At 44.4% G+C, this 27,948-nt stretch overlaps 1 protein-coding gene and 1 long non-coding RNA gene across 3 annotated transcripts in view; one reads left to right on the top strand and one right to left on the bottom strand.

Moving 5' to 3' along the window:
* The window catches only part of LYPD6B (LY6/PLAUR domain containing 6B), a 41,494-nt gene extending 14,749 nt beyond the window's left edge, over positions 1-26,745 (bottom strand). Inside the window, exon 1 of one of the 2 annotated variants that reach the window (XM_082630840.1) lies at positions 26,686-26,745. The gene's annotated coding sequence lies outside the window, so the exon portion shown is untranslated. Of the gene's footprint in view, positions 1-19,915; positions 20,212-26,685 lie in introns of those variants that run through there. The other variant, XM_082630841.1, reaches the window with a different exon arrangement.
* LOC309809606 lies at positions 45-5,035 on the top strand. The gene is made up of 3 exons (XR_014294884.1): positions 45-184; positions 1,947-2,077; positions 4,928-5,035. It is a non-coding gene; the product is annotated as an uncharacterized lncRNA (long non-coding RNA).
* Positions 26,746-27,948: the final 1,203 nt, after the last annotated feature.

Genomic DNA, 27,948 nt, shown 5'->3' with positions numbered 1-27,948 from the left:
GGAGCGCTCCAAAATAAAGCTAATTTAAAGCTCTGTTTCACGGTGCCATCCTTTACGGCCAGGCCTTACATTTGGTGCCGAAACCAGGAGGGGGCACCGAGCCCTGTGGATTACCGTACGGGCCACCCCTCCCTCCCCAGGAGACGACCGGGGATCCTCCGCTCACTCACCCGATCCATATGGGGTAAGTCCCCTTTTTCCGTTCCCTTTGGCCCCCAGAGTCCCTACCCACCGGACTCCCTGTTCCTAAACCGTGGCCGCATCAGGGACTCCTCCGTCCGTTCCCCGAGCCTCGGGTGATTGTGGAGACGTCCCAATTGCCTGACTGCTCTCCGACCCGCCGTGATTGGAGACTGAGACTAGGGATGCCTCTCTCCTTCTCCATTCACTCAGGGACAGACTGGAAGCCATGGGAACCTCTCAATCCAAACCAGATCCCAAGACACCCCTAGGGTGTCTCCTGGTCAACTTTACAAACCTCGGCTTTTCTCAAGATCTCCGCTGTAGGCGGCTTGTTTTCTACTCTACCGTGGCCTGGCTACGTACCCCCTAGACAATCAATCCAAATGGCCTCCTGAAGGGACTTTCGATTTTAACATCCTCCGTGATTTGGATAATTACTGCCGCAGGACGGGCAAATGGTCTGAGGTCCCCTATGTTCAGGCCTTCTGGTATTTGCGCTCCCCTCCCCTCCCTATGCATCGGTTGCCCTACTTCCCGGATCCTACTTGCCAAACAGGCTCCTGCATCCAAACCTTTAATCTCCTTTGACGATGATCCCTCTCCACTCACCGAACCCCCTGAGTCCCTTACCAGTCCCCCCTTCAGAGCCCCTCTCCAACCCCCACCCTATCCCGAAGCAACTCCTCCTCCTCCAACACCTCCCACTGCCCCTCCGCTTCCCCCTACAACCTCTCCTCCCCCACCTCTCCCTTCCCCAGTCAGCGCACATACCCGTTCCCACCATCACGACTCCCATCACAAATCCCAGGATCCAAACCTCCTCTGTCCTTTAAGGGAGGTAGCTGGAGCGGAAGGATTGGTCAGAGTACACGTCCCCTTCTCCCTCCAAGATCTTTCCCAAATTGAAAAGCGATTAGGCTCCTTCTCTGCTGACTCCTCCCGCTACATCAAAGAATTTCGCTACCTCTCTCAAGTCTATGACCTAATCTGGCATGACATCTTTGTGATTCTGTCCTCTGCCCTAACCCCAGACGAGAGAGAAAGAATCCAAACTGCTGCCCGAAACCACGCAGACCAAATCCACCTTACTGATAACTCCATGCCTGTCGGGGCTACTGCCGTTCTGGGCACTGACCCAAATTGGACTTGCCAAGATGGCCGACGAAAACACGATCTGATGATCCAATGTCTCCTGGCTGGCATGCAGGCGGCCGCCCATAAAGTGGTTAATTTCGAAAAATTAAAAGAAATAACCCCAAATTCCAACGAAAACCCAGCTATCTTTCTCAATTGCCTTACAGAGGCATTTACCCTTTACACCCGGCTGGATCCTGATACCCCCGCAGGGGCAACGGTCCTAGCCACTCATTTTATCACCCAATCAGCCCCAGACATCAGAAAGAAATTAAAACGAGCGGAAGATGGTCCTCAGACCCCTATCCGAGACCTGGTAAAAATGGCCTTTAAGGTTTATAATGCCCGAGAGGATTTGGCAGAATCCAGCCGACAGGCTCAGATGCACCAAAAGGTGGCCCTCCAGACCCAGGCTCTTGTGGCTGCCCTGCGGCCGGCCATCTCCCACGGACCACACCATCCACAGAATCCGCCAAAGGCAACCCCTCCAGGGGCTTGTTTTAAATGCGGAAAGGAAGGACACTGGGCTCGCCAATGTCCCAATTCCCGGCCCCCCTCCAAGCCTTGCCCCAATTGTGGCCTAACGGGCCACTGGAAGAGTGACTGCCCTACGACCGGCCCTCCCTCAGCACCTTCACGCGGGGGACCGACCAGGCGGCAATACCACTCGAATTGTTGGGATTGGCTGACGACTGATGACACCCGGACTCGAAGACCCCCATCACCCTTGCCAAGCCCAGGGTAACGCTACAGGTAGCGGGTAAGTCCATCTCATTCCTGGTGGACACGGGGGCTACATATTCGGTCCTGCCTGCCTATTCTGGGCCAACTTCTCCTTCCCAGGTCTCAGTTATGGGTATCGATGGTAAACTGTCCTTCCCACTCCAGACCGGTCCACTCTCATGTCACATTGAAGGACTTCCTTTTACCCACTCCTTTTTAGTCATACCATCCTGCCCGGTCCCCTTGCTAGGTCGTGATGTCCTTTCCCAATTAGGGGCCTCCCTTCAACTAGTTAGGCTAGACTCTCAGGTCCCCTCCTCCCAACTCTTACTCCCTCTTCCTAACCTATCCTCAGAGCCCTCCCTCTCCTCTCCCCATCTCCTTCCCTCCTCACCTAACCCGATTGACCCCCAAGTCTGGGACACCTCCAAACCCGTAATAGCGACACACCATCCTCCCATTCTAACCCTCTTAAAGGATCCCTCCAAGTTCCCATCCAGACCCCAGTTTCCCATCTCTGAGACCCATCTCCGGGGCTTACGGCCAATCATCACCAGGCTCCTAGGCCAAAAACTCCTTATTCCCATCGATTCCCCCTGCAATACTCCTATCCTACCCGTCCGTAAGGCCTCCGGAGACTACCGCCTGGTCCAGGACCTCCAACTTATCAATGAGGCAATAATTCCCCTCCACCCAGTGGCACCGAATCCATATACTCTGCTCTCTCATATTCCCCCATCCACGACCCATTTACGGTCTTGGACCTTAAAGACGCTTTCTCTTCTATTCCTCTACACCGATTCCTATTTCCTCTTTGCCTTCACCTGGACGGACCCTGATACTCACGTTTCCAGCCAGCTCACCTGGACAGTTCTCCCTCAGGGCTTCCGCGACAGCCCCCACCTCTTCGGCCAGGCATTAGCACGAGACCTCACTTCCTGTTCTCTTACCCCTAGTATGGTTTTCCAATACATAGATGACCTCCTCCTCAGTAGCCCCTCTCTCAGCCTTTCAAAACAAAATACTGCTGACCTCCTCAATTTCCTCGGCTCTCATGGCTATCGGGTCTCCCCAGCCAAGGCTCAGTTATCTGTATCTTCTGTAACCTACGTGGGGCTCCACCTTACCCCTACCACAAAGGGTCTAACAGCCGACCGCACCCGGATTATCCGTGAACTCCAGCCTCCGGAAACAGCAGAACAAATTCTCTCCTTTTTGGGCCTTATAGGATTCTTCAGACACTGGATCCCTAACTTTGCTCTTCTTGCTAAACCTTTATATCTAGCCACTAAAGAGCCCCCCCCAAGGACCTCTTACTTCCCCTTCCACTGTTCGGCAGGCTTTCACCACCCTCTGCGACACTCTAATATCCTCTCCTCCCCTTTCCCTGCCTAACCCAAACGGACCCTTTCATCTCTTTGTAGATGAACGATGCGGAATTGCTACCGGACTTCTGGCCCAGCCTGTAGGGCCTTCCTACTGTCCTGTAGCTTACCTCTCCAAACAACTGGACCCAACCATTAGGGGATGGCAACGATGCCTTCGGGCATTGGCAGCAGCAGCTGAGCTAACCAAACAAACACTCAAACTTACCCTGGCCCACCCACTGACCGTATTTTCCTCACACCAGCTGGCTGACCTTCTCAGCCATAAAGCTCTCTCCCTCTGGGTCCTTCTCGCATCCAGGAGTTCCATCTACTTTTCATTGAAAACCCCGCTGTTTCTCTAGATCCCTCTCCTCGCCTAAATCCAGCTTCCCTCTTACCTATCTCGGGTACCGAGAGCTCCCCAACTCATTCTTGCCCTCAAGTCATAGAGGCCCTCCATCCTTCGAGGGAGGGACTCTTTGACACCCCTCTATCAAACCCAGACTGCACTCTCTTTGTAGACGGCAGTTCAACACTCGGCCCTGACGGACGCCGCCGGGCAGCCTACGCAGTGGTAACTATTTCAACCATTATTGAGGCTAATAGCCTCCCAGAAGGGACGACCTCTCAAAAGGCTGAATTAATTGCCCTCACTCGAGCCCTAAGTCTCTCAAAAGGGAAAAGGGTTAATATCTACACAGACTCTAAATATGCCTTTCTCATTGCACACACTATGTGTGAACTATGCAGTACTATGGAAGGAACGTGGATTTTTGACCACTAAGGGATCTCCAGTGGTCAACGCTACCCTTATTTCAAAACTCTTAGAAACCCTTCAACTCCCCACGGAGGTGGCAGTTATCCATTGTAGAGGTCATCAGTCTCCCTCTAACCTGACAGCACAGGGTAACTCAAAGGCCGATTCTGTGGCCCGAGAACTTACCAAGGGAGACCCTCCAGCTCCACTCCTGTTTTTCACTTCTACCAAACCCACATATACCCCCATGAGGAGACCACCCTATTATCAAAAGGGGGAAACAAAGGTAAGGGGGGGATGGATTTTTATGAACAAAGTTGCCCTCCCTTCGGCCCAGGTGGCCAGTCTCCTATCAGACATTCACAAGTCTCTACACGTAGGTCCCAAGGCTATGTTCCGTTTTCTGGATCCTCTTTTCTACCTGCCTGGACTCAGGGAGGCTATCTCCAAGGCTCACATGGCTTGTCAAACCTGCACCTCTGTCACCCCACAAGGAGGCCTACGACCCCGGATCCCAACGCACCAGATGCGTGGACATCAACCGGGCGAGGACTGGCAGGTCGACTTTACCCACATGCCTCGCTGCAAACGCTTTCGATATCTGTTCACTCTTGTCGATACCTTTTCAGGTTGGATCGAGGCTTACCCAACGGCCCAAGAGACAGCAGACACGGTCACCTCTATCCTACTCCGACATATCATTCCCCAGTTTGGTTTGCCAACCTCCATACAGTCAGACAACGGACCCGCCTTTGTCTCCCAGGTGGTTCAACAGGTATCCGAGGCCCTCCAGATTACCTGGAAACTCCACATCCCCTACCGTCCTCAGTCATCCGGTAAGGTTGAACACGCCATTGGGATTTTAAAGGATCACCTCACCAAACTACCTCTTGAGGTCCGCATCTCGTGGCCTGAACTACTTCCTCTAGCCCTTACCTGAATTGGAGCCTCACCTCGGGGTCCCACTGGCCTCAGTCCATTTGAACTACTCTACGGCCGACCTTTCCTCCTACATGAACTACCCACCCAGAGTCCACCCCTAGCCTCTTACCTCCCTTACTTGTCCCTGCTTCGCCACCTCCTCCGGGAACATGCAGATTGCAACCTTCCAACAGTAGCTGTCTCCGAGACTCTCTCTCTCCCTTTACAACCAGGAGACAGTGTTCTCCTCAAGGAATTACACCCTCAGTCCCTTAAACCGTGGTGGACGGGCCCCCATACAGTAATCCTTACCACTCCCACAGCAGCCAAACCTTTAGGACACCCCTCTTGGTACCATGTCTCCTGCCTTAAGGTGGCCCCAACCTCGGAGGCCTGGTCAGTCCAGCAACTGGGGCCCACGAGGCTATGGCTCACCCACCACCCTGCCTCTCCTCCCGCTGCTTCTGCTGCTTCTCCTACCAGCTAGGACTCATCAGACATCCCTATGGCGCTTCTGTATACACGGGACATGGCAAGTAAAAGGCCAAGTCCATGCCCGAGTCCTGGGAACAGGAGACTGCCAGCCAGGTGGATGCCAGGCCCTGGTGACTATCCATATCCCCTACTCCATTCTGGAAAACGTCCCCCTGGGCTGGTCTGCCCCCGCTGTCTGTTTCACCTACGACCAGGCGAAAGACTACTGTCACTGGTGGACAGACACCTATGGGGGTGCCCCTACCACTCATGTAACATCCACGTGGCAAAATTAGACACCAGGAGCTCACTCCAACAATCCTACTTACCATGATGGCAAAGGCCAATTATCCCTTAACATTAAAGACCCCTGAGATACAAGGTGGATACAAGGGGTACAAGGAAAAATTTACCGATGGGCAACTGATGCTTATCCTGTGGGATCTATCAAGATTTTTCGCTCCTACATTAGTTTGATTCCCAAAATCATCCAACATCTGAGTGAACAGGCCACTGCCATCCAAGAAACAGAACAGGCCTTAGAACACCAACTGCCCCATCCCAAACACAACAAAGACCCTTTTTCCTGGTTGACCCTTATTCGCCAAGGGATACAAATACTTAACCATACAGGGATAGGCAACATTTCGGATTGCTTTCTGTGTGCCTCGCTGGGTCGGCCACCCTTGGCTGCAGTCCCACTTGACCAACCCTTTAACTCCACTTCCCAAGACCTACCCTTTCCTCCCTTAAAAATTCCCTTATTCCTCGAGCCAGACAGAACAAGCCTTACACTCTGCTACGGAAACAGCTCAAACCTATCTGACAAAGAGCTCTCTTGCAACTCAACTCTTCCCATAAGCACTCCAATAGGGGCACCACCAGGCATGTTTTTTTTTTTGGTGTAACGGTTCCCTAACCAAAATAATTAATCCTTCTTCCTCCTTCCCATGTGTCCCTGTGACTCTCGTCCCACAACTCACACTATACGGCCAAGCTGAGTTTTTCTCACTAACCACACAGCTTTCCGGCTGGAAGAAAAGAGCCATCTTTCTCCCTATGGTCGCAGGTCTCTCTCTTGCCTCCTCCCTGGTTGCCGCAGGCCTCGGAGGGGATGCCTTAACACACAGTGTCTCAACATCCCGCGACCTAGCACAGAAACTTCAGCTGCCCATTGAAGCATCTGCCGCCTCCATCACCTCCCTTCAGCGCCAGATCACCTCCATAGCTCGGGTTGCTCTCCAAACTCGACGGGCCCTGGATCTCCTGACAGCCGACAAAGGAGGTACCTGCCTTTTCCTGCAGGAGGAGTGCTGCTATTACCTCAACGAGACCGGGCTCGTCGAAGACAACATACATACCCGCCACCGCCTAAAAGACGAGCTCCAACGCAGACAACCACCATCCACCTCCCCTATCCCTGACTGGTGGCGATCTACCCTATACACCTGGCTAACACTGATCTTGGGTCCCTTAAGCCTTATCTGCACTCTACTTATGCTTGCTCCTTGTTTTCTCAGGTTCCTCCGCAGGCGCATACAAGAAGTCTCTCAGGTGACAGCGAACCAGATGCTCCTCCATTCTTACACTTTACTTCCCGCAGAACCCCCTGCTGCTCTCCCTTAGGCCCCGGGTCTCTGACCGCCCGACTTCCCTTCGACGCCCCTGTTCAGTAGGAAGTAGCTAGAGAATGAAACGTCACCCTATCACACCAAAGACGTCAGGATGTAAGGTCAGCTGGCCCGAGGCAGGTGATGCAAACAAATTCACCGGTTGCATCAGCCCGGGGACTTTCAGCCTTCCCGCTCTTGAGAGGGGCGGAACTAACGGTCCTACAACTGATGCAACTGGTGTCCGATATTGCCACAGCACCCGAAGAAAACCGCCAGATGAGGACTAATCTACACCAAGAACGATCTGCCCCACCCTTTCCTTTCTACCCCCTATAAACCCCACCCAAGCCCTCAACCGGGCGCAACTTCTGTGGCCCTGCCCTTCGGACCAGCGAACCTCGCCCGGGAGCGCTCCGGGAGCGCTCCGAAATAAAGCTAATTTAAAGCTCTTTGTTTCACGGTGCCATCATTTACGGCCAGGCCTTACACTGACCTTGGACAAGCTCTTTAAACTCTATTAACCTCAATTTCTTCATCTGTAAAATGGCTTAATAACATCCACCCTGCCCACACATTTGGGTAATTGTAAGCATCAAGTAGAGGCTCGGGTAGGATCACATAGAACTGCCTGCATAAGAGCACTTTGTAATACAAGTTCTGTGAAAATGTTGGAATCTTAGGGTTCAAAAATATTGGCTAGGGACTCCCCTGGTGGTCTAGTGGCTAAGATTCCATGCGTCCACTGCAGGGGGCATGAGTTTGATCCCTGGTTGGGGAACTAGGATCCCACATGCCTCATGGCATGGCCAAAAATAAATATATAAATTGTTTAAAAAAAAAAAATATATATATATATATATATATATATGTATGTATATATGCTGAATCTGTTTTCTTCTTGCTGAATCAATAGGTCTCAGTGGGTTTAGGGAGTCTTCCAAAGAAAAAAAGTTTGATGTCCACAAATCCAACCATAATCCTTCACATGGATACTTTCTTTGAAGCCAGGGTAAGAATGCATAAGTTCTAGGGATTTTATGCCCCACCTCTTGTGTTGTGAGTACACTGGTTTTGTATGGGTGGTTAATAATGCCTACCTATAGAGAATGAGCTGAAAATCAGACAGAATGTACCCACGACATCGTATCATCCCTACAGATGGCTTTTGCTACTGAGAGAACTGAGTCCCTAAGGAAGGACTCAGGGTGAAAAACCTGGTAAGTTTCACAAAACAATAGAGCTAAACTTTGTACACTGCATTTCAGCTCAGTACAGAATCGGACCTAGTGATACACCAATATATTTCTAATTCTGTCCCTGTTCATTTTAGAAACGAAAATTGACCTTTCACAGTTACCAAGTTTCTAAATCCTATTGTTATGCTCTTTCTGAAGAAATGAACATTTAACCAATTCTATTATTCCTTACAGACCAGTGGTTATACTGACACACATTCTGCTTCCCTGTTCATTTCTCTGAGTTGGACTGTTCCGTATTCATTACGAATCTGTAGCCAAGTAATTGATACCCCATCTTGACACCAGTGGAGACCTTTTGAATGAGGGAGACTAATCCCTCTCTCACAAGCCTGAAAATGACTATGTTTCAAGAGCCACCCACAACTGCTCTTGTAATGTGGAGAGGATGCCTGAGATCACAGCATTCATATTATCTACATTCAAGTCCCGTTTGCATCACTAAGCGACTATGGAAATTGAGACAAGTTGCTTAAGCTTTCCAAGCCTCAGCTTCCCCATCTGCAGAACAGGCATAATGACAGTCCCTATTTCATAGTGTGGAGCTTAGGACTGAGTGACACCATGCATACAAAGCACTCAGCCAGTGCTGGGCACAAGGTCAAAGCTGTATTTATTGAGCACTCTCTGTTCAGTGGTAAAGAGCGTTCATTTGGCTCATGTACCTGCCTTCAAACCTACAATCTGTGTAGCTTCGTGCAAGTCCCTTAACTTCCCTGTACCACAATTTTTGCATCTATAAAATAGGAGTAATAATAATATCTACCTCATAGGGTTATAGGAATTAAATTAGTTAATACATATAAAGCACTTGAACTACCTAATTCGCTATGTGCTCGGCATTTTGCTAATTCTTACATAAGCATTTATTATGATGAACAAATCCCCAAATACTTTGGGATCACAATTCAGAATGCCTGATTTTCCTCACATAATCTCAGTGAGACAAAAGCCCATTCATTCATTCAACATACCATTATTGACACCTCGTACATAACAGATGTTTTTAACCACTAGATCCCCAACAAGGTCTTTGCTCTCAAGCAATCTGCATTTTAGAGGGAGAAGACAACCAATAAATATGGAAAAGACCATAATTTCTGATCGTCATAAACTCTGTGGAGGAAACATAATAAGGTGATATGTTAGTGAATAGCAGGAACTGCTTTATATATATGGTGGGCATCTGAGTAGGTGACATGCGCACGGGTGAATTAAATGTTGAGAAGAAAGCGTCCAAGCAAAGAATCAAGGGAAAAGAAACCAAGGTCCTCAGATGGGAAGAAGTGTGCCTCGTCGGGGGAACTCAGAAAGCAGCCAGTGTGACCAGAGCATGAGAAAGGGGGAAAGAGACAAAGCCAGAGCCAGTGGGGTCAGGCCACACACGCACTTAGCAGGCCGTGGCAAGGATTTCAGGTCCTGCAAAGTCAAGAAACTGTTCGAATTTACATTATCTAGTTTTGAAAAATACTCTCAAGAAAGCTTTGTCTCTGGAGAGTAGTAATTGGTCCCAAACACATAGCCTTATTTCTAGCTCCTGGAAGAAAGGAAGGCAAGTAAGAGTGCATTCCTTTCTTCCAGGAGGAATACAGGGCTCAGATACAGCACAAAGGTTCTTCTGAATGGATGATAGAAGACTTAAAAAACGACTGAATGAACAACAAACCCAAGAATTAGACTTGTGTTTTGGTTTCCCCTTTCCTGGAAAGAGCACTGTAGGGAGGATAGTCTCATTACTATTATATAACAGGGCAGGGGGGTTCAGGGGCAGTACATGCCAAGATCCTTGCACGGCCTGAAACACAGCATCCCCTCAAAACATGTCTGCACAGCTTGTTCTAGCACAGAAGTTGAAAATAGTGAAAAACACACCACAGGAATATTGCTTCCATATAGACTAGATGTATTTTCCTTTCCATTTTTAGTTAAAACAGCATAGCCTTATTCTATCAAAATCCTCCAAAACTGCAAAGGTTTTACCTGTCAAATGAAGAAAGCACTAAATAACAGTATCTCACATTTTCCAGAGCATGCTTTATAATCTGTCACTACATATTGCTTTTCTCCCAAGCACCTATATTTATCTCTGTTTTTCAGTATATAGGTTTGTGTTAACATGACTGCTTTATTTTTTCACAACGAAAAGACATTAGGATAATGAAAAAGCAAATGACTAAATTATAGTATCTGAAAATTGTTTTACATTTGGAATCATTTCACGGAGACTCTGAACTAAAAATTATCTGCTGAAACTTTGCTGAGTAGGCTCTTGTTGCAATCTTTCTAGCAGAACAAGGTTATGGCAGAGCTTGTATTCCGCTCCAGAAGGAAAAAAAAATCTTTAATACAAGCTAGACTAAACCATTCTGGTACTTTCTCTAGGACCATCACATAGAGCAGAGTTCTTCATATGGTGGAGAGGGGACCTGTGAGCTTCTTAAGGTTATTTGCAAAATTGTGTCCATACATATTTTCCCCCTGGGTTGAGTCTCTCAAAGGAATCTGAGACCTACATAATGGTTAAGAACAGCTGCTTGCTGACTCAGAATATGGTCGTTATGATTTGGCCTCCTGTAACTTAGATGTTTTCTTATACTGACACTAAGAAAGCTCCACATCCATGTTAGGTATCTGGTCCACACTTCTCAAACTCAAGGGTACCTCAAAACATTCCTCCCCAGACACAGCTCATTACCATCATCCATCTCTCCCAGAGAGTAGACCTTGTCAGAAACCCCTCACCTATGGTGCTGGTCTTTATTTTATGAGTCCTCTCTTTGGAAAGTATATTAATTTTTGTTCCAGAATGCAGTGTGCTTCTTTGCCGAGAAGAAGGGATTTTTGCAAGGCGCGTTTGTAGGGATACAACAGGGGTAGGCAACTGTCAGGCATTCCAGGGAACAGCAGGTAGCCAGATTCGTAAATTTAGGAAACCCCATGTAAGACTGGCCCGCTACTGCCCGGAGTCAAGGACCTACGTGGCCCTTGGTCCACAAGCATGACTATTTCCCAGGTCTGAGCCATGGCCATCATCTCCTCCTACATGTGGCATTTTTAAGCTTCCTCGGGGAATGTGCGGGCCTGAGGAAGTGACACATCCTTGACCTCAAACTCTTCTGAGGTAAGAAGAGGACTACATTACTTTTTATATTCCCTAGGCCCATACTCAGCACATGATAGATATTCAATCAGTACGTTTGGGAATAGAACCAACATCATTAGCTATGACCTATAAGGAGCACGTGTCTTAGCAAGTAAGACAAAGGCTGTGGGACAGTAAGGAGCTGCCAGAGCATCCAAAGATGATAAAGAAATGATGGAATCAAAAGGAGATGTGAAACAGAAGAGGCCAAGCAGAGGTGGTAAATACTGGCACTTCTTGAACAATTGCTAATAATGAGCCAGCAAGCACCAGGCCGACCTCCACTGCCAATAAAACAAACGAAGTACATAACTTAAGGGGAGCAGCTCTCCTAAGTCCAACGTGCCTATCAACACTCGCATTCACACCTTCCTGCAAGCATCACTTATCCCTCAGTAAGACACTGTAATGACAAACCTAATAGGCCTGGCTGCCCTATAAAAAGAATAGAAGGCAAAGAGGAAAATCAAAATGAGTGCTGGAATTTTACTCAGAAACAGTGGAAAAGGTGAAAACACTCTTCTGAAAAGGAGAAATTTGACGGAAAACTTTACCATCCATTCCAAGGGTGGTACTACTTGCTTTTGGCTATTAGGAGAGGTTGGCCAATGGAGATACTCTGGTTCTCATTAAATTTGGGAAGAGCATCACGGGATCTAGGCTGAGACTCTGCTCCAGCTCTCTTCCTTGAGGGGACTCTCGCCTGGCCACGGAAAGCCCAGCTCCAGCGGCTCAGCTTTTATCTTCTCTGACAGATTCTCTGCTCTGGTACATGAAGAGTTCCTTTTCCCCGCTAAGTTTAAATATTAATTTTAAAGATATTTAATTTAGCATTTCTATGTGCCTGAAGCAAAATACAAGAGAGAAAATTTTAGCTTATGCTCAGTCCATCATGTTTATCTGAAAATACAGGAATCTCTGTGGAGTACCATGGATTCTACTCTTGCATAATAACGTTCAGTAGGGAAAAACAGAATCATGATTCAACCTCTCAGTACTGCTTGTCCACATCTTGAAAGCAGCATGGTCATAAGTCATGCATTCATGCTAGGTACTGTGCTGAGCACTTAGTATACAACAGTGAATAAGGGAGACACCGTCCCTGTGCTGTCACACGTTACTGGAGCCCAAAAGTCAACGTGAACCACTAGTGAGCTGTGACTGTCAAGAGTTACTACAATCATCTTTGAGGGGGGAAAACAATGGACTTTTGATTCAAGTAGACCTAGGATAAAATTCTGCTTCTACATTTAGTAATCAGGCAACCGCGGAGTTAAGTAGTACTGTCCCCATTTGCCACTAAGACAAGCGAGGCTTAGAGTCATGTAGGTAAAATTTCTAAACTGTGTGGATTGAGTGCAAGTACGTAGGTAATGTACATTTTACTTAGACGATGTTGAAGACATGTTCTCCCCCTTCCCTCCCTCCCCCCCAGGCTTTTTCAGGTAACATTAGCAGGAGAATAGAGATCAGATCAAGGGATATAACTGTCCAATTCCATTCCACACCAGCTGGACCAAATCTAGTAAACTGTGTTGAGTTCTATGCACTCATTTCTTAAGAAGATTCAGAAGTTCTCTCTATTGCAACCAAGTGAGAAGTTGGAATGAATGACTGCCAAGGTTCCTTCCACTTCTAATATTCTATGATTTTAGGGGAAGGATATTAATGAAGACTTTAGTTATGCCATAAAAAGTCATAAATGTAATACAATATCATCATAATATTTCAGATTTCTGCTATCCTTTTTTTTTTACATCCTTATTGGAGTATAATTGCTTTACAATGGTGTGTTAGTTTCTGCTTTATAACAAAGTGAATCAGTTATACATATACATATGTTCCCATATCTCTTCCCTCTTGCGTCTCCCTCCCTCCCACCCTCCCCATCCCACCCCTCTAGGTGGTCACAAAGCACCAAGCTCATCTCCCTGTGCTATGCAGCTGCTTCCCACTAGCTATCTATTTTACGTTTGGTACTGTATATATGTCCATGCCACTCTCTCACTTTGTCACAGCTTACCCTTCCCCTCCCCATATCCTCAAGTCCATTCTCTAGTAGGTCTGTGTCTTTATTCCCGTCTTACCCCTAGTTTCTTCATGACATTTTTTTCTTAGATTCCATATATATGTGTTAGCATACGGTATTTGTCTTTCAAATATCTGCTATACTCTTTTAAAGTAAAACTTAAAAAAAATCTCATAAAGCACAGGATCAAAGACTCACAGAACTGAGTATCTCATTTCTAAACATAAAGCTGTGCATTTTGCAGTGCTAAAGATGGGAGTTTTTCCTACTACATGCAACGTGATACAAGATAATGTCTAGGGTTTCCCTGGTGGCGAAGTGGTTGAGAATCTGCCTGCCAGTGCAGGGGACATGGGTTCGAGCCCTGGTCTGGGAGGATCCCACATGCCGCAGAGCAACTGGGCCAGTGAGCCACAATTACTTAGCCTGTGCGTCTGGAGCCTGTACTCCGCAACAAGAGAGGCCACAGTAGTGAGAGGCCCGCACACCACAATGAAGAGAGGCCCCTGCTTGCCACAACTAGAGAAAGTCCTCTCACAGAAACAAAAACCCAACACAGCCATAAATAAATAAATAAAGTCTAAAACAGTGCTATTATTAAAATAATTTCATTATGCAAATCAATTGTGAATTAATACAGGGCCCATAAGTGTGTAATTTGGGTGAAGAAATAGTCTAATCAATTTTAAACACATCTTTTTAAACACGATTCAATTTTTAAGAAAAAGCTAAAACACACTTCCAAAGTAATAGCTTTTCAGCTATATCTTAAAAAAATAAATTTATTTATTTTATTTACTTATTTTTGGCTGCGTTGGGTCTTTGTTGCTGCACACGGGCTTCCTCTAGTTGCAGCGAGCGGTGGCTACTCTCCATGCAATGCACAGGCTTCTTATTGTGGTGGCTTCTCTTGTTGCAGAGCACGGGGTCTAGGCGTGTGGGCTTCAGTAGCTGTGGCATGCGGGTCCAGTAGTTGTGGCTCGCGGGCTCTAGAGTGCAGGCTCAGTCGTTGTGGCACATGGACTTAGTTGCTCCAAGGCACGTGGGATCTTCCCGGACCAGGGCTCGAACCCGTGTCCCCTGCATTGGCAGGCGGATTCTTAACCACTGAGCTACCAGGGAAGTCCTGCATTTTTGTCAAAGATACAATTTTACATCTTTTTGAGAAGGCTCTCATGACACAGGAGAGAATAAGAAGGTAAGAACTTCATGTGAACAAGATTAGATGTTTAGGAGTTAGAAACAGAACTCCTTTTAAAAAGAATGAAGATTGGTTTGTCATGTTGTATTGAACTATGTGGACAAATGGTAGGAATCTAATAAAACTATGTTAATTGATTATATTTGAGAGTATCCTTCACGTAGGTGGAATAATTTTTACCCAGTTTGCTTCCATAAATGATTTTTAGGAGGCTTATGCCAAGTCACTTAAACCTCTCAAAATATGGAGTCAAAACCATATTGGAGGGCTTCCCTGGTGGCGCAGTGGTTGAGAGTCCGCCTGCCGATGCAGGGGACACGGGTTCGTGCCCTGGTCTGGGAGGATCCCACGTGCCGCGGAGCGGCTGGGGCCGTGAGCCATGGCCGCTGGGCCTGCGCGTCCGGAGCCTGTGCTGCGCAATGGGAGAGGCCGCGACAGTGAGAGGCCCACATACCGCAAAAAAAAAAACAAAAAAAAACATATTGGATGAGAGGAAAATAAAGATCCTAACCCCTTCTATGAATGGTGTTCCTCTGCTGTATGTCACACTTTGCTCTGTACTTCCCAGGAGCCAAGAGAGACACACATGGAACACACATTCTCATTATTTGTAAAAAGAAAACTCCCTCCTGATCCTTAATTCTCAAATTAGTGGTCCCTATGCACGTTTATACAGAGAGCAGCAAACAACATATGGATAAAGCCTGAAATTTGTTTTGAAGAGCTCCAGATGCATCCCTCATTTGGCCGTTTCTTTAAAAAAGCCAAAGGCATAATATTAAGAAGTGATTTTACAAAGATATTTCCACTGTCAGGCAGGCAAATGAGAGAGATTATGTTCTTTTCTGTGTGAGAGGGGTGTTTTTAAATTTGAGAGGAAGATACAGTAACTGGACAGAAGTTCTGCAAGAGAGCTGCAGGCACACAGGTGTTGGTGCTGTTAATGGGGGATTCTACCAGCAGAACCGCACGGATATAAACTCAGTGGCAACAGAGGCTGGGCACGGAAGACATTGTTTTTATGTTCCCTATCCTTGCTTGCTGTACTGAACTCATTTCTTTTAATAACCAATCAAAGTTCTCATAATAGAAATCTAGGCTAAATGTCCAACAGCTGGCTAAGGATCCATTATTCTATAATTGTTGAGTGGAGGAGAACCATGCCAAAGACGCATTCTCAAACACATGGCACTCGTGTGAAAATAGCACTCATGTGTGAAAATAGAACTCAACTGAGAAAAAAGCTTTCAAGGTCAATAGACGTGCAGGTGATGGCTAGCACTTTTTTTTTTTCATTGCAGAGCACAGGCTCCAGACGTGCAGGCTCAGCGGCCATGGCTCACGGGCCCAGCCACTCCGCAGCATGTGGGATCTTCCCGGACCAGGGCACGAACCCGTGTCCCCTGCATTGGCAGGCGGACTCTCAACCACTGCACCACCAGGGAAGCCCCGGCTAGCACTTTTGACTTCATTTAGTCTCAGCTGAGGGAGAAAAATGACCATAAAAATATAGTGTATACACACAGATGTGTCTCTCATTTGAATCTCTCTGTATATATTCTAATGTGATGGAATATCTGTATCAAAGCAGAAATCTTAGATGACAAGTTCATCTGGATATGTGTGTGTGTATATGTATATGTATCTGCACATACACACACATACATGTATCTTATTGAATGAATTAACTGCTTAAGCACTATGTGCCAGGTGATAAAGAATCCCTAGAACTCTGTTTAAGAGACTGTATTACCAATCACGTCAAATGCTTTCAGCACCTGCACGGTTATCTTTCATTTGGGAGAGCTTTAGGATGCAGAACTGTTACTATGCATTCGTCCTTTTGTCCTTCTTCTGTGCTGAGGCTTTATGTCACTGGCCACTGTTTATAACACTAGCTCAAATTATTCCTGATTCTATATCTAAAAATGTATTATACAAGAACATGTTCATGGCTATCATTCTGAAACAGAAGGGCACTTAAAAACCAACAAGAAACTACATGCAATGGCAAAAGACTATTGTACTGGCTTTTGCATGGTCACAAAATCCAGAACAGATTATTCAAAGAACTCTCTGGAAGCTGACAAGCTTATAAAAGCAATCCTAATAAAAAATTTCTGCATTCTACATGTATAACAAAGTTACAGCATGTCACTTGCTCTATAAATTGTCACTATTACCACTTGGAGCAGAAGGAAATGTACATATATAAAGATATATATGGGCATAATTTTATATTCCCAGAGGAAACTGAAAAATTATGTGCATTAAATAGTGTTTTAATTGCAACATGAAAAACGACGTTTAAGCAATGGTTCACAGTCCCACAAGGGTAAAGTCAAGTGTAAATGCTGCCTAGTATAATGGGGGGAGAATGGATGGGGCACTCAGGCATGGGAGCAAATTCTGATCCTGTCACTAGTTGGATCTATTACTTCTGGCTGATCCCTCTACAGCTCTGAGGTTCAGTTTCCTATCAGTAAAATAGAGATATTAAATATCTATTTTGCAGAGAGTTGTGGGAATTAAAGGAGAGGGAATAAGTCCCTACCAATTGCTGCTTTTTCAAATTATTAAATAAATTTAAAAGCTCAAAATAGAGATTTACGGTTCCTCAATGAATAACATACCAGCCAATATCATTAAGACTACGCTGTATCTGGCTAGATTTAAGACTGAAATTCAATACACGTATTTTCAGCTCTCAAATACTATGATTATCTGAGCATATATGAGAGAAGAATGTAAAACTCTGAAGACAAATTTTAAGAAAACTACTCTAGAATATATGTGGGTACAATATTTAGGCCTCAGTGGAGCATTTTCATTTATCTGCTTTCTGATAAATCTATATTCTTTCTCTATGCTCATAAATAAAAGGCGGCTCTCATAAAGTGTGCTTGAGAAAGCAACAGGCTCTGTGCTCTCACATGTGTCATTACCTTGTATTTCTCACTCTTTAAAGGCCCAGTTTCAATATTTCTCCCTCATGGAAACTTTGTGTCTACCCCACCCCATGGAATAGTCCCCACCCTGAAAAAAGCTTGGGGTTCATTTGGGGACACAAGACTGCCCTCCTTGCTGAGCACTGGCGTGGGCACGGCAGCTCCAGTCCTTGCTTAGAGCTGGGCTAAAGGTCTCTAAAGGACTCACACACTTGCAGGCCTTACCTTTAAGAAAAAAAATAAAGCTTTTCCATCTTTTCCACCAACAGAATTTCCATTTCCATTTCCGTGTTCACTGTTCATTTAGATTTTAGGTGAACGACGTGAAGATTGTGAGAACTCTATTTTCAACAACTGAAGTTCTGCCCACCGATGGACTATTCACATGGGGTTCAATACCCACTAGGTTAGGCCTTAAATATGCTACGACCACACGATCTTCCCAAGCTATCCTAAAAGGGTGAAAGGAGGTGAACCCTGCTGGGCTTTCACCTCTTGTTCCTGTAGCCCCACCCTCCAACCTTGTCCACCCTGCTCTGTGCCCTGGGAAGCCAAGCTATGAAGACCAGGCACACAGCTCCCTTTTCCACCAGCTTTCAGCTTCGTTTGGCCAATGGCAGAAACTGGCAGATCAGAGGGTGGGCAGAGAGTGAGACTGGGGAAGTTACTCCTCTGACTCACTCCCTGCCAGGCTGTCGTCATGTCCCTCAGCTCCCATCAGGTCCCTGACTCCACAGCTACCTTCTCCTGGGTTCTGGTAACCACTTATCTTATCCTTTAGGCCTATAGGATAGAAATGGCTTCTCTCTGTTGCCAACTATGAAGACTAGGTTTAGGTTGATTTCCCTAAATCGAACCCACTCCATTGTAAACAGCCCCTTATTCATTCTCTTAAATAACACCAGTCTGAATATGCCATCTCATTCCTGACAGGACCCTAAGCCTTGAATCCAGTCTCAAAACACCAGGAAAAGAGCCACACTGAACCAAAGCATCAGGACTTGCTGTTACAGCAGGTATTATACGAACAGCTGCAATGACTAAACAGTACATCTTTACCAGGAGAGTATAAGAACAGTTGTTACTCTTATGTCATAAAAAACCAACAACTGGATTTATGCTACAAACCAATCAAGGTGAGCCTGAAGGCTTTAAAAAGAAAATGAGAGGGTTTCCCTGGTGGCGCAAGTGGTTGAGAGTCTGCCTGCCGATGCAAGGGACACGGGTCCGTGCCCCGGTCCAGGAAGGTCCCACATGCTGTGGAGTGGCTGGGCCCGTGAGCCATGGCCGCTGAGCCGGCACATCTGAAGCCCTGTGCTCTGCAACGGGAGAGGCCGCGGCAGGGAGAGGCCCGCGTACCGCAAAAAAAAAAAAAAAAAAAAAAAAAAAAAAAATCAACAAGAAAAATCTAGCTGAGAAATATTCTATAATCCCATGCAAATATCACAAACTCACCAAAATGCAGCTTTTTCTGCTGCTACCATCACTGAAGAACATCATTAAATAAGGAGAAGGGTGGGGGGCAAGATTCCTGAACCTCAATAAAAGAGCTGAGAAAAATGAACACATATTTTTATGAACATAGCACTGAAGCCCACAGAAGCTTTAGTGTATTCAAGGCTGCACTCTTGCTGCATCATAGAACCTAACACATATTTACACAGATGTAAGTTTATTTAAATATAAAAAATTCACAGAGGGGAGGGGCCAAGATGGGGGAGTAGAAAGACCCTGAGCTGACCTCCTCTCATGAGCACACCAAAACAACATCTGCAGGACAACCATCCATAAAAAAAAGACTAGAACCTACCAGAAAAGATCTTCTCCAACTAAAAACATAAAGAAGGAAACACAACAAGAAAAGTAGGAAGGGCAGACTCAAGATATAATCAAATCCCATACCCCAGGGTGGGCAACCCACAAACTGGAGAATTATATTGCAGAGGTTCTTCCACAGGCATGAGAGTTCTGGGCCCCCTGTCAGGCTCCCCAGCCTGGAGGGTCCTGCATCAGGAAGATGATACCCTAGAGCATTTGGCTTTGAAGGCCAAGGGGTTAATTTCAGGAGCCTCACAGAACTCAGGGAATAGAGATTTCATTCTTAAAGGGCCTACACAAAGCAGTAAGGCAAAAGCAGTAATTTGATAGGACCCTGGGACAGACCTACCTGCTTGTCTGGGAGAGTCTCCTGGAGAGGTGAGAGGTGGCTGCGGCTCACCCAGGGGACATAGACAATGGTGGCAGCCATACTGGGGAACATTCTACCCATGAACACTGCTGATGGCAGCTGCCATCTTGGCTCATTAGCACCAAGACCTGGCCCCACCCAACAGCCTTTAGGCACCAGTACTGGGATGCCTCAGGCCAAACAACTAACTGGACAGAGACACATCCCTATCCATCAACAGACAGGCTGCCTTAAGATTTCCTGAGCTCACAGCTGCCTCTAAAAACACCCTAGATACAGCCCTGCCCATCAAAGGGCCAAGACACAGCTCCACCCAACAGGGGGCAGGCACTGGCCCTTCTCTCCAGGAAGCCTGCAAAAGCCTCTAGACCAGCCTCATCCACCAGGGGGCAGACATCAGAAGCAAGAAAACTACAATCCCACAGCCTGCGGCTCCTACTCGCAGCAGGCCAGATCTTAACCTGGGAACAGCTGGGCCCAGGTCCTGGCCCTGTCCACGAGCAGGCCAATGCAAACTTCGGGACACCACAGACCCCATACCCAACTGTGTCAGGAACACCACCCCTCAAACAATCTGAAACAAGATCTGAGATCCCTGGGCCCTGCAGCCAGACTACAGGAAACAGCTCTGTCTACCAGTGGTCCAGCACTAACTCCAGGACCTGGCTTCACCCACCAGTGGGTGGCCAACAGCCCCGGAGTCTTCAGGGCCCTGACTCTGGCCATCGGTGAGCCAAAACTAGCCCTGGGACCCCTGGGGCTCTGCAGCCAGCCTCCTCGTGACCAGGCCCTGCTAACCAGCAGCCAGTAATCATGAGGGCCTGCAGAGTACAAATGCAGAGTTTTAAAAATGCATTTGAAATTAAGAGATCAGCAACTTAAAACAATATATATATATAGACTGCTATACAAAAACCTCATGATAACCACAAACCAAAAATCCATAATAGATATATACATACAGGAAAGAAAAAGGAATCCAAACTTAACACTAAATATAGTCATCAAATCACAGGAGAATAAAAGAAGAAGAAAGGGGGGAAAAGGCCTATAAAAACAAATACAAAACAATTAACAAAGGGCAATAAGAACATACATACCGATAATTACCTTAAATGTAGTCAGGTTAAATACTCCAAGCAAAAGACAGAGTGGCTGAATGGATACAAAAACAAGACTCATATATATGCTGCCTAGAGAGATTCACTTCAGATCTAGAGACACATATAGACAGAAAGTGAGGGGATGGAAAAAAGTATTCCATACAAATGGAAATCAAAGAAAGCCAGAGTAGCATTACATGTATCAGGCAAAATAGACTTTAAAATAAAGACTGTTACGAGAGACAAAGCAACACACTACATAATGATCAAAGGATCAATCCCAGAAGATATAACAATTGTAAATATATATATGCACCCAACATAGAAGCACCTAAATATTTAAGGCAAATATTAACAGACATAAAAGGAGAAATCAACAATGATACAATACGGTAGGGGACTTTAACACCCTACTCACATCAATGGACAGATCACTGAGACAGAAAATCAGTAAGGAAACACAGGCCTTAAAAACCACATTAGATTAAATGGAATTACTTGATATATAGAGAGCATTCCATCTGAAAGCAGCAGAATATACATTCTTTTCAGCACACTGAACATTCTCCAGGATAGATCACATGCTAGGCCACAAAACAAGCATTGGTAGATTTAAGAAAACTGAAGTCAAATCACGCAACTTTTTGACCACAATGTTATGAGATTAGAAATCAACTACAAGAAAAAAACTGCAGAAAACACAAACACATGGAGGTTAAACAATATGCTACTAAACAACCGATGGATCATTGAAGAAATCAAAAAGGAAATCAAAAAACACCTAGAGACAAAAGAAAATGAAAACACAACAATCAAGTACCCATGGGACACAGCAAAAGGTTCTAAGAAGGAAGTTTATAGCAATACAAGCATACCTCAGAGAATAAGAAAAATCTCATAAATACCCTAACCTTACATCTAAAGGAACTAGAAAAAGAAGAATGAACAAAACCCAAAGTTATTAGAAGGAAAGAAATCATAAAGATCAGAGCAGAAATCAATGAAATAGAGACCAGAAAAAGAAGAAAAGATCAATGAAACTAAGAGCTGGTTCTTTGAAAAGATAAACAAAATTGATAAAACTTTAGCCAGACTCATCAAGAAAAAATGAAGAGGGCCCAAATCAATAAAATCAGAAATGAAAAAGGAGAAGTTACAACTGACACCATAGAAATACAAAAGATCGTAAGAGACTATTACAGGCTACTATATGCCAATAAAATGGACAACCTAGAAGAAATGGACAAATTCTTAGAAAGGTACAATCTCCCAAAACTGAACCAGGAATAGAAAATATGAAAAGACCAATTACCAGTAATGAAATTGAATCAGTAATTTTAAAATGTCAACAAACAAAAGTCCAGGACCAGATGACTTCACAACTGAATTTCACCAAATATTTAGAGAAGAATTAATGCTTACCCTTCTGAAACTATTCCAAAAAACTGCAGAGGAAGGAACACTTCTGAACTCATTCTATGAGGCCACCATCACCAAAACCAAAAAGAGATACCTCCCCCCCAAAAAACTACAGGCCAGTATCACTGATGAACATAGACACAAAAAATCCTCAACAAAATACGAGCAAACCAAATCCAACAATGCATTAAAAGGATCATACACCATGATCAAGTGGGATTTATCCCAGGGATGCAAGGAATTTTCAATAACCGCAAATCAATTAGTGTGATACACCACATTAACAAATTGAAGAATTTGTTCTTCAAAAGCCATATGATCATCTCAAAAGATGTAGAAAAAGCTGTAAAATTCAACATCCATTTATAGTAAAAACTCTTCAGAAAGTGGACATAGAGGGAACCTACCTCAACATAATAAAGGCAAGCCCACAGCTAAAATCATACTCAACAGTGAAAAGCTGAAAGCATTTCCTCTAAGATCAGGAACAAGACAAGGATGCCAACTCTCACCACTTTTATTCAACATAGTTCTGTAAGTCCTAGCCACAGGGATCAGTGAAGAAAAACAAAGTAACCAAATTAGAAAGGAAGACTTAAAACTGTCACTGTTTGCAGATGACATGACACTACATAGAAAATCCTGAAGACACTACCAGAAAACTACTGGAGCTCATTAATTAATTCAATACTGTTGCAGGATACAAAATTAATATATAGAAATCTGCACTTCTCTACATTAATATCAAAGTATCAATATCGAAAGGGAAATTAAGGAAAAAATCCCATTTACCATAGCATCAGAAAGAATAAAATACCTGGGAATAAATATACCTAAGGAGCCAAAAAGACCTGTACTCTGAAAACTGTAAGGCACTGATGAAATAAATTGAAGACTACACAAACAGGTAGAAAGATATATACCATGTTCTTGTATTGGAAGAATAAATACTGTTTATATGACTATACTGCCCAAGGCACTCTACAGACTCAATGCAATCCTTATCAAATTAGCAGGGGGGGGGAACACTCCCAAACTCATTCTATGAGGCCACCATCACCCTGATACCAAAACCAGACAAAGATGTCACAAAAAAAGAAAACTACAGGCCAATATCACTGATGAAAATAGAGGCAAAAATCCTCAACAAAATACTAGCAAACAGAATCCAACAGCACATTAAAAGGATCATACACCATGATCAAGTGGGGTTTATCCCAAGGATGCAAGGATTCTTCATTATATGCAAATCAATCAATGTGGTACACCATATTAACAAACTGAAGGAGAAAAACCATATGGTCATCTCAATAGATGCAGAAAAAGCTTTTGACAAAATTCAACGCCCATTTATGATAAAAACCCTCCAAAAAGTAGGCATAGAGGGAACTTACCTCAACATAATAAAGGCCATATATGACAAACCCACAGCCAACATCATTCTCAATAGTGAAAAACTGAAAGCATTTCCTCTAAGATCAGGAACAAGACAAGGTTGTCCAATCTCACCACTATTATTCAACATAGTTTTGGAAGTTTTAGCCACAGCAATCAGAGAAGAAAAAGAAATAAAAGGAATCCAGATCGTAAAACAAGAAGTAAAACTGTCACTGTTTGCAGATTACATGATACTATACATAGAGAATCCTAAGGATGCTACCAGAAAACTACTAGAGCTAATCAAAGAATTTGGTAAAGTAGCAGGATACAAAATTAATGCACAGAAATCTCTTGCGTTCCTATACACTAATGATGAAAAATCTGAAAGAGAAATTAAGGAAACACTCCCATTTACCACAGCAACAAAAAGAATAAAATACCTAGGAATAAAGCTACCTAAGGAGACAAAAGACCTGTATGCGGAAAACTATAAGACACTGATGAAAGAAATTAAAGATGATACAAACAGGTGGAGAGATATACTATGTTCTTGGATTGGAAGAATCAACACTGTTAAAATGATCATACTACCCAAGGCAATCTACAGATTCAGTGCAATCCCTATCAAACTACCAATGGCATTTTTCACAGAACTAGAACAAAAAAATTTACAATTTGTATGGAAACATAAAAGACCCTGAATAGCAAAAACAATCTTGAGAAAGAAGAACAGAGCTGGAGGAATCACACTCCCTGACTTCAGTCTATACTACAAAGCTACAGTAATCAAGACAGTGTGGTACTGGCACAAAAACAGACACATAGATCAGAACAGGATAGAAAACCCAGAAATAAGCCCACACACTTATAGTCAAACTACGATAAAGGTGGCAAAAATATACAATGGAGAAAAGACAGTTTCTTCAGTAAGTGGTGCTGGGAAAACTGGACAGCTACATGTAAAACAATGAAATTAGAACATTCCCTCATACTATATACAAAAATAAACTCAAACTGGATTAAAGACCTAAAAGTAAGACCAAAACCATAAAACTCTTAGAGGAAAACATAGGCAGAACATTCTTTGGTATAAATCACAGCAATATTTTTTGGATCTGTCTCCTAAATTAAAGGAGATAAAAGCAAAAATAAACAAATGGAACCTAATTAAACTTAAAAGATTTTGCACTGCAAAGGAACAACTGACAAAATGAAAAGACAACATATTGAATGGGAGAAAATTTTGCAAATGATATGACTGATAAGCGATTAATATCCAACATATATAAATAGCTCATAGAACTCAACATCAAAAAATAACCCGATTAAAAAATGAGAAGAACTTGACATTTTTCCAAAGAGGACATGCAGATGGCCAATAGGCACATGAAAAGAAGCTCCACATTGCTAATTATTAGAGAAATGCATACAAAAACCACAATTAGATGTCATCTCACACCTGTCAAAATGACTATCAATAAGAACACAAATAACAAATGCTGGCAAGGATGTGGAGAAAAAGGAACCCTTGTACACTGTTGGTGGGAATGTAAATTGGTGCCGCCACTGTGGAAAAGAGTATGAAGGTTTCTCAAAAGCTAAAAATAGAGCTACCATATGACCCACAATTCCACTCCTGGGTATATATCAGAAAAAAACAAAAACACTAATTCAATAAGATGCACACACTCCAATGTTCGCATCAGCATTATTTATAATTGCCAAGATATGGAAGCAATCTAAGTGTCCATCAGCAGATGAACAGATAAAGAAAAAGTGGTACAGATATACAATGGAATGCTACTCAGCCATAAAAAAGAATGAAATTTTGCCATTTTTAGCAACATGGATGGACTTGGAGGGCATCATGCTAAGTGAAATATGTCAGAAAAAGAAAGCAATACTGCATGATATCACTTATATGTGGAGTCTAAAAAATAAACTAGTGAATGTAACAAAAAAGAAGCAGACTCACAGATGTAGAGAACAAACTAGTGGTTACCAGTGGGGGTTGGATGGGAGGGGCAATATAGGGGTGGACGAGTGGGAGGTACAAACTACTGTGTTTAAAATAGGCTCAAGAGACTTCCCTGGTGGTGCAGTGGTTAAGAATCTGCCTGCCAACGCAGGGGACATGGGTTTAAGACCTGGCCCGGGAAGATCCCACATGCCACAGAGCAACTAAGCCCATGCACCACAACTACTGAGCCTGTGCTCTAGAGCCCATGAGCCACAACTACTGAGCCCAGGTGCCACAACTACTAAAGCTCGTGTGCCTAGAGACCATGCTCTGCAACAGAGAAGCCACCACAATGAGAAACCTGCATACGAAGAGTAGCCCCCGCTCGCTGCAACTAGAGAAAGCCCACATGCAGCAATGAAGACCCCACGCAGCCAAAAAATAAATTAATTAAAAAAATAATTAATAAAATGGTAAATTTTTAATAAATAAATAAATAAAATAGGCTCAAGGATGTATTGTACAACACAGGAAATATAGCCAATATTTTGTAATAACTATAAATGCAAAGTAAGCATTAAAAATTGTATAATTTTTTAAATAAAATAAAAATAAATTCACTGAAAACCAGAATTTCATATTAACACAATGGTGTTTTGCCTTATTCTCCTTTCTTAAACTCTTGTATTTCAAGAAACAACACTATTTTTACATGACAATGGGCTTGTCACTTAAATTAAGGACCTTTTCCTGAACTGCCTCTGATTATTCTCTGGTTACCTCTCACCTTCCACAGTCCCAAACCTTCCTATTGGGGTAATGGTCTTAGCAGCCTCATTTGCCCAGAGAAGCCCTTTACTTCACCTTCCAAATTTACTCATACTCACCTTTCTTAATTTTCTTTTCTCCTCCTCTTTCACTCCCTGCTACCCTCACTCAAGGACACCTGAAAGAAAAAAAAAAAGAAAGAGTTCAGCTTGAAATGTACATTGAGATCTCATCCATATTCTGTACCAATTTCCAGACCATAAAACTCCTTATTGTCAGAGAAAGTGTTCTGTGATAATGCCTAAAATAGTCCCTTTTACCTTGTGCTTAAAATAAAACACACCTTGAATGTACTCTGTAAAGCAGCAGCATGCAACAACAGAAGACAAAGAGGCCAAAAGAGGGGTCTCTTTTCTCTTCCCCTTTTGTTAATGAACACAAAGATTCTTTTCACTGCAAACACTTAAAAGAGAAGACTAGCTTAGGGATTTGGTACGGTTGGCATCTGGAAAGTGAGGGGACTGAGGGAGCGCTGATCACCCTGCCAGAATGTGGAGCCGACTACAACTGACGCCCAGCTCACATCGTTGATGGCAAAGATGACTTCTCGTCCCGAGAGTCACAGTTCTAGGCTATGGTCTTCCACTGTGGCTAACAGCTGCCCCAGCAATGCCTGCACCTCAGGGCCATCACTCCTCCTGCCCCCGTCATGGCTGCCTGTTACCACTTGCACAGGGTAGACACTGAGTGAGGAATCGTTGACTATGCCCGAACAAGGCTGACTTCACCCATTCATTCAGTCTGCAAAGTCCACTCCCCTGACTCTGATGATGACCAATTTCCATTTACCCTTTGGTGCCTGCGTTTGGGCAGCAGGCAACTCCTGGCTGTGCAGCCTCAAATTAGCACGCTCACTACACCACATGACTCAGCAGCAAAGAACTTTCCCATGTGAAACTAATTAATCTTCCCCACATCCCTGTGAGGTAAGCAGCTGTGTTCACCTGCAGGTTATAAGGAGGAAATTGGGGATGAGGAGGTTAGGAGCTGTGCCACGGGTTATTAAGGGTGTCTGCCGGGGATGAAGTCATTCTGTAGTCATCCCCGTTCAGTCTCCACCCGCTCCGGATCCAGGCCTTTTCCCCCGTGCTTTGACCACCTTATTATTCTCCGGGCTTTTGTGAAGGCGCAGACAGAGTCCAGCAGATACATGCATTTCAGAAGGATAAAAGGTATTATGATTTGCCCCTGCTAAATACTTTAGATGTCTCTCCCACGATAACTCGTACCAGAAGTCCTCTCTCAGACCTTTTCCAGTAAAGGTATCTTGTTAGCTAGAACTAATACTGTCTCCTGGAAAGAGGGCTCAGAATAATACAGCT

Source organism: Mesoplodon mirus (assembly GCF_964341445.2).
Source record: "Mesoplodon mirus genome assembly, chromosome: 8".
Lineage (NCBI taxonomy): Eukaryota > Metazoa > Chordata > Mammalia > Artiodactyla > Ziphiidae > Mesoplodon > Mesoplodon mirus.
This window is presented reverse-complemented; position numbering and strand designations above follow the sequence as displayed.